This window comes from Barbus barbus (assembly GCF_936440315.1).
Source record: "Barbus barbus genome assembly, chromosome: 1".
NCBI classification, from domain to species: Eukaryota; Metazoa; Chordata; class Actinopteri; order Cypriniformes; family Cyprinidae; genus Barbus; species Barbus barbus.
This window is the reverse complement of record NC_136729.1, coordinates 20693148-20701045: the sequence shown is the minus strand read 5'-3', so window position 1 is coordinate 20701045 and position 7898 is coordinate 20693148.

Here is a 7898-nt window from a genome sequence, read left to right as displayed (position 1 = left end):
AACGACATTACTTACAGAATAAATCTTTATAACATTACAAATATCTTCACTGTCACTTTTGATCAATGTAATGTGTCCTTGCCGAATAAATGTATTAATTTCTTCCAAAGAAAAAGACCCCAAATCTTTGAACTGTACTGTATATATGCTTTCTCTTTCAACTGGAGTTAAGCTACTGAGCGATGGCACAAGCAGGTCTGGAGAAGACATAACACACATTAAATCTACTCAGTTTCTCACTCTGTAAAACACCAGAATACTCAGGGCGCTCATCATGGTGGATGGTGCTGACAACTGTGCTGTCTGAACTTAGACAGGGGGTCTCAGATGGCACGAGAGTGTCCTGCTTTTCTTCTTAACTCCGGATCTGCAACAACACCCAGAGCACTCATCAGAATGTGGTCTTTACATTATGAGAGATTCATTGTCATGATCTAGTGTGAAGCGTGCTTCCTGTCTCGGGTCTCTATAGACACGACTGAAGACTTCAGTCTTCTCAGTGTTATTTAAGTATCACACTAAAAACTCATTTTAAAATCTAACAATAACCAACAAGGACATGGAAGAGGAAAACTAAAGGAGCAAGAGTCAGGACTTTTCAAAGACCTCTTTCATGGAGGTCTTTGAAACATGCTAAACTTTTACACCCCTAACCTTCACTTCACTGTCTGCTACAAGTTTGCAGTGATGTTCAGAAAACCACGTCTGATGTCTGGAGGCTCTTAAAGGGATAGTTCACCCAAAAATGAAAATTTGATGTTTATCTGCTTACGCCCAGGGCATCCAAGATGTTGGTGACTTTGTTTCTTCAGTAGAACGCATATAAAGATTTTTAACTCAAACCGTTGCAGTCTGTCAGTCATATAATGGCAGTCAATGGGCACCAAATCTTTGAGAGTAAAAAAAAAATGCACAGACAAATCCAAATTAAACCCTGCAGCTCATGATGATGGCAGATCGCAGACTTATGAGTGACTTGACACTCTATCTATAATCTCAATTAGGAGTTTCAATGGTAATGCACTTATAAGTCTGTGATCCACCGTAAAGCAAGAAGAAGAAGATGCACTGGCTGTTGTGTACTAGCTCTGGGCAGCGTTTCCCAAAAGCATCTTAAGCTTAAGTACATCGTAGACCCATTGAAACCAATGGAGCTACGATCAACTTAGGCTTGCGATGCTTTTGGGAAATGCAGCCCAGGTCAGTTGGACATTGTGGTGTATCAGAGGTAAAAAAAAAAAATGATATAAATACTGTTCAGTTTCTTGCACAGACCGATCGTTTCGTGTCTTAGGACAGCAATGTTTCGTCACGAGGTGCAGGGTTTACATTTACATTTATGCATTTAGCAGACGCTTTTATCCAAAGCGACTTACAATTCAAGTTACAGTTTCTACATTTTATCAGCTATTTTATCAGTTTAATTTGGATTTATCTGTGCATATTTTTTTACTCTCAAAGATTTGGTGCCCATTGACTGCCATTATATGACTGACAGACTGCAACGGTTTGAGTTAAAAATCTATGTTTGTGTTCTTATGAAGAAACAAAGTCACCTACATCTTGGATGCCCTTGGGGTAGCAGATAAACATCAAATTTAAATTTTTGGGTGAACTATCCCTTTAACCTCCACTGCTAAATGAATTCAAACAAATCTGTCACTTCAATGATTTTGCAAACAAAGGCCGGGTCACATTTATCTTTGTATGGCGAAATTTCATGGGTGAAATGCAGCCATATCAATAGGAATCAGGATATTTGTGTGAGGGACATGTGAAAATATTTCCCCACATGGATACATTGGATTCAAGACTTGTGAACTTTTAACATGCACATTTTCAGTGATTACCAATATAAAGCTTGGATTGGAAGTGATTTTGCATATCAACACTACTGACAATCTGCTAATGTTACTACACCTTTACTTTAGTGGCACAAATTTTGTCTGATACACAGTAGATTAAGAAACATCAAACCACACTGACACAACAAAACATGCGTTTACTGTTCTTGCGACTCATAGTTAAATCCCACCTACTGTATTCAACACAGTTGCTGCAAAGTTATGTAATCAGACACTTTTGAAAGGAGGAAACAAATGCATTCTTAACATAGTTCTGGTGCATGAGATCTGGCTGATTACAGCCTGATAGCCATAAATGACAACTAATGTAAAACTTAATGTGTTAGAACAGCAACACATTGCCATTCTGTTAGACTTCAGATTTTACTAACATTTACATTTACATTTATGCATTTAGCAGACGCTTTTATCCAAAGCGACTTACATTACATTCAAGTTACAGTCTTTACATTTTATCAGCTCTAACAGTGTTAAGTTTCTGAAAGACACATGAAGGCTTAAGACAAGCACACTCCAGTGGACAGAAGACACAAGTCATGTGACTAAGTTTTCAAATATCTATGAAGAAAATACACACTATGTGTTGCAGTGAGAACCAAATGGTTGTTTCAAACCATCCACTCACTCGCTTTCAGTTCAAAATGTGTAGCTATTCTATTATATAAAAATGGCCATGTACTTTTTAAAATCAGGGAACATATTTTATAATAGCTCTACTTTGTTTTGAGTATCATTTTCATTTCATACATTTGTATAAGACTGACACATCGATTAATTGTGAATGTTCCGGCACAGAAAATCATTATTATTTCATCAATGGAAAAGACAGGGTGGCAAACCATCAGCTGAGATCATTTGATTAGCTATACTAGCCATGAATAGAAAACATGTACGTGATATACCACACTATCCAGAAAAACACGCATGATCATAATTTGCGATCACCCAGAAGGGTTCCTTTCACAGAACTTTTGGAGCTCTAATCAGCTAGTGCTCCAGCCCACCATGGAAAATTCCTGTTCTCGGTTTGGAGGTCCCACTGACAGATCAGCTAGATATCGGATGATCTGCTGCACAGTGACAATGCAAAATGTCTGTTAAGAATGTGAGCAGGTTTTCCACCCGGGGGAACAATTTTCACCCAGCCAATAAGGACTGAGCTGTATGAACACTGCCCTCTAATCTACCCCGGACAGGCCCACAATTAAGCCCTGAAAGAATAGCTTCGTTCTTGGACCTGCACAAGGGATGGCAGCTACTATGAGCTCCACACACTACTGCTGTTTGATCAGTTTAATGTGCACCAGAAACACACAATCTGCAGGCTGCCATTGGAATCAAATGTGCTCTGAAAATTTTGGGACTCGTTGATTAAATAATTTTAGCCACATATATAAAAAAACAAAAAAAAACAAAAAAACATTCCTAGTACTGAGTCTGAGGTGCAGTTCATCAGTTTATCAATCACATAAAATAAAATAAGTAAAAAAATAAATAACCAAGAATATGAGGACGCAGCCCACAAGCTTCCTTTTCAAAAAACTTTGATATTATATATTATGGGGCTTTTATTTGATGTGGCATTTTAATATGCAAAAATCAGGAAATATCATTCATTCCTATCTATACTTCTATCTTACAAACATATAATTGTACATATGCTGACACCATTTAATTAGAGTGATTCATACAGTTACCTGCCAACTAGTTAACCTGCCAGGTGGGTTAATTACATCAGAAGTTCAAGGTAAAATGAAAATTGGAACACCCTCCAGACTTTTTGATACCACAAAATGTCCTAGTGTCTGCTGATATTTATCGGTAAATCCAGATTTAAATAAATAAATACCACAAAAAAAAAATTAATAATCCATAATCTTTATAATATTTTCAAGTTAGAAATAAAAAAAATATATATATTTTTTTTAAAACCTTGGAAATTCATTTGTCAAAAGGTGTGGGAGAGCTGCAAGTAGTATTTGTGCTTGTCAGAGACTACTATAAAAGAATGTGTACAAATGCAAACACAGTTGATGTACTGTTGCATATCGTATAACAAGAACAACCTGGTGTGCAGCAACAACATTTGGCCTTTGTCATCGTCATTACAGGGGTGGAGGACAAGGCACTGCCAACAAATGGAAACAATTTTCAAATGTACAAGTTAATCACCTCTAGCAGGCCTCTGTGGTCTAAGAAATATGGCTCCTGATTGAGCCTGTGTCCTTTGCTCTAAAGAGCTCCAATTACATTCGTCTAAATCACTTATCAGGCACTTTTCCACACCTTTACAAGAGTCCCGAGGAGCTTGTGGCTTCAACCACATTTCAGTTACCAGATTCCACAGTGCTAATGCTACATGTTTTTAGGCCAGTGCACCCAAATGAATGAATCAGCATTTATTATCAAACCCATTATTAATAGCATCTCACTGTATGTAGGAATAGCTCCAACTAAAGCTGGCCAATCCGGTTCTTATCGAATCGGTTCGTTCGGACAACCAATTTATCACGTGATCTCACCGTTTATCGGCTATACAGTGTCCTGACCGGTTATCTCCAAACGCTTGGCTAAATGAGCAACCCATTTGGGCATCACTAGACCCCACAGACCAATGCGACAGGAGGCGGAGCACGTGTTTGTACATTTAAAAACATATTTGCAGGTAAAGTAATAATATTCATATTTACTTACACTTGCACTAACTACTGTAATATTTAATTAAGACATGCTTGCTCATTTTTGTGGATTCATTTGACAACATTATTTAGACATCGATCGATGATTGTAACGTTATCTGGGGTGACGCGGTAAACAGAGGTCGACAAGTTGACAGAAATCCAAAACAAGTGCAACTTCTGTAATTGTAACTAGCTACATTGCTAGTTAAATATTTAAACTATGTAAGTTGTTGTTTAATACATTACATATTTATTGTTTAACGGATGGTTCTGGCTCTAAATTCCGAGTGGATGATGCACGTCTAAAACGGATATTAATGCGCCAAGCTATGCTGCTGTGTTCACTAAACAGCGACCTATATTACTTGGCGGAAGAATTTGTATGCTGATTATTTTCAATATTTTATTGATGCCTATAATTATTTTCGATGTTTTATTTTACGTTTGAAATATTTTTGAATAGTGTCCTTTATCATGTTACTTTTGATGCCTTTTTTATTTATTAAATATTGCATGCCAATAAGCGTTGACAGAATGATTTTTAACAAAGTTAGAACACCCCTGGCCTATGCTATGACATCGCAACATCATAATTATTGTGTTAGTAGATAGCAGTGTGAGTAAAGAGTCTGCTGAAATTAAATACAACACATTATTGTGTGTTATTTCCAATAAAACTGTAAGTTACTGCAAAAAAGTATGAAAATATTTAATTTTGTGTAGGATACAGTGGATATAAAAAGTCTACACACCCCTGTTAAAAAGGTTTCTGTGATGTAAAAAAAAAAGAGAGACCAAGATAAATCATTTCAGAACTTCACAAACTGAAATATTTTAGGGAAGGGGGAGTTAAAATAAAAAACTTAAATAATGTGGTTGCATAAGTGTGCACACCCTTAAACTAATACTTTGTTGAAGCACCTTTTGATTTTATTACACCACTCAGTCTTTTTGGGTATGAGTCTATCAGCATGGCACATCTTGACTTAGCAATATTTGCCCACGCTTCTTTGCAAAATTGCTCCAAATCAGTCAGATTGCGAGGGCATCTCTTGTGCATAGCCCTCTTCAGATCACCCCACAGATTTTCAGTCGGATTCAGGTCTGGACTCTGACTGGGCCATTCCAAAACTTCAATCTTTTTCTGGAGAAGCCATTCTTTTGTTGATTTGGATGTATGCTTTGGGTTGTTGTTGTGCTGAAAGATGAAGTTCCAGCATTCTAGCAGAAGCCTGAAGGTTTTGTGCCAATATTGACTGGTATTTGGAACTGTTCATAATTCCCTCCACCTTGACTAAGGCCCCAGTTCCAGCTGAAGACAAACAGCCCTAAAGCATGATGCTGCCACCACCATGCTTCACTGGGGGTATGGTGTTCCTTTGGTGATGTGCAGTGTTGTTTTTTTGCCAAACATACCTTTTACAATTATGACCGAAAAGTTCAACCTTGGTTTCATCAGACCATAACACATTTTCCCACATGCTGGGCTTGGAAGTTTTTCTTGCCACCCTACCCCATAGCCCAGACAAATGAAGAATATGGGAGATTGTTGTCATATGTACTAAACAGCCAGTACTTGCTGGAAATTCCTGCAGCTCCTTTAATGTTGCTGTAGGCCTCTTGGCAGCCTCCCTGACCAGTTTTCTTCTCATCTTTTCATCAGTTTTGAAGGGACATTCAGTGCTTGGTAATATCACTGTTGCGCCATATTTTCTCCACTTGATGATGACTGTCTTCACTGTGTTCCATGGTATATCTAATGCCTTGGAAATTATTTAGTCCTGATTGATACTTTTTAATAATGAGATCCCTCTGATGCTTTGGAAGCTCTCTGCGGACCATGGCTTTTGCTGTAAGATGCGACTAAGAAAATGTCAGGAAAAGCCTACTAGAACAGCTAAACTTTATTTGGGTTTAGTCAGAGGCACTTTAAAGTTCAAGTTCAAGTTCAAGTCAGCTTTATTGTCAATTCTTCCACATGTACAGTACATACATACAGAGAATTGAAATTGCATTACTCTCAGACCCTTGGTGCATACAGTTAACATTAAACACGTTCAGATACAGATAAATACAGTTTAAACATATGTACATACAACTATACAATTATACAAATGAGGATATTGTAGAAAAAAATAAGAATTTGATCGATAAAGTGGCATAGGGCGCATGGCAGATAGAGTGCAAAACCAGTTAAATAAACAACACTGTGTAGATATATTTGTAGTGCACAAGAGCTTATCAGTCTGAGGACATTGTAGAAAATAAAAACAAGAGATAGATAAAGTGCATAAGGCACATGGCAGAATAGATGGAGTGCAAACCAGTTGAATGTACAAAAACAAAACTGTGCAGATGTTTTGTTTTGTTATGAGTGTAGTGCAAGAAGAGCTTATCAGTCTGTTAAAGTGACAAGTCGAAGTGACTGTTCGGATAGTTTTTGTCAGACTATCCGAAGAGGTAATTTGCAGTCAATGTTGGATGGGTGGTGATCAGCCAATGCTGCACAAGTGACAGGTGCCGGTCACAGTTTGTTGGTCGGTGGGGGGGGTGTCACAGAGTCAGAGTTCCTAGTGTGTTGCTGTGTTAAATGGGGGTGAAAGAGGGGAGGGGGGGCAAGGACGGGAGGGAGTTCAGCTTCCTGACAGCCTGATGTATGAAGCTGTCCTTCAGTCTGCTGGTCCTCGCCTGGAGACTCCGCAGTCTCCTCCCTGATGGCAGCAGACTGAAGAAGCTGTGTGTCGGGTGGGTGGGATCGCCTGCAATGCGGAGGGCTTTGCGGGTGAGACGGGTGCTGTAGATGTCCTGGAGGGAGGGGAGAGAGACACCAACGATCTTCTCAGCTGCTCTCACTATGCGCTGAAGTGACTTGCGGCAGGATGCGTTGCAAGCGCCATACCACACAGTGATGCAGCTAGTTAGGATGCTCTCGATGGTGCCTCTGTAGAAGGTGCGCATGATGGGGGCCGGGGCTCTGGCTCTTCTGAGTTTGTGGAGGAAGTAGAGACGCTGCTGTGCTTTCTTAAATGATGGCAGGTGTGTACTGACTCCTATTTAACATGAGTTTGAATGTGATTACTTAATTCTGAACACAGCCATATCCTTAGTTATAATAGGCTGTGCAAACTTATGCAACCACATTATTTTTTATTTTTACTCCCCCTTTCCTAAAAGATTTCAGTTTGTTTTTAATTGAGTTGTACAGGTTATAGTTTACATTAAAGGTGGAAAATGTTCTGAATTGATTTATCTTGGTCTAATTTTTTTATACCACAGAAACCTGTCATTTTAACAGGGGTATATAGACTATCCACTGTATGTAAAATGCTAGCTATGAATTAAGCCTTAACAA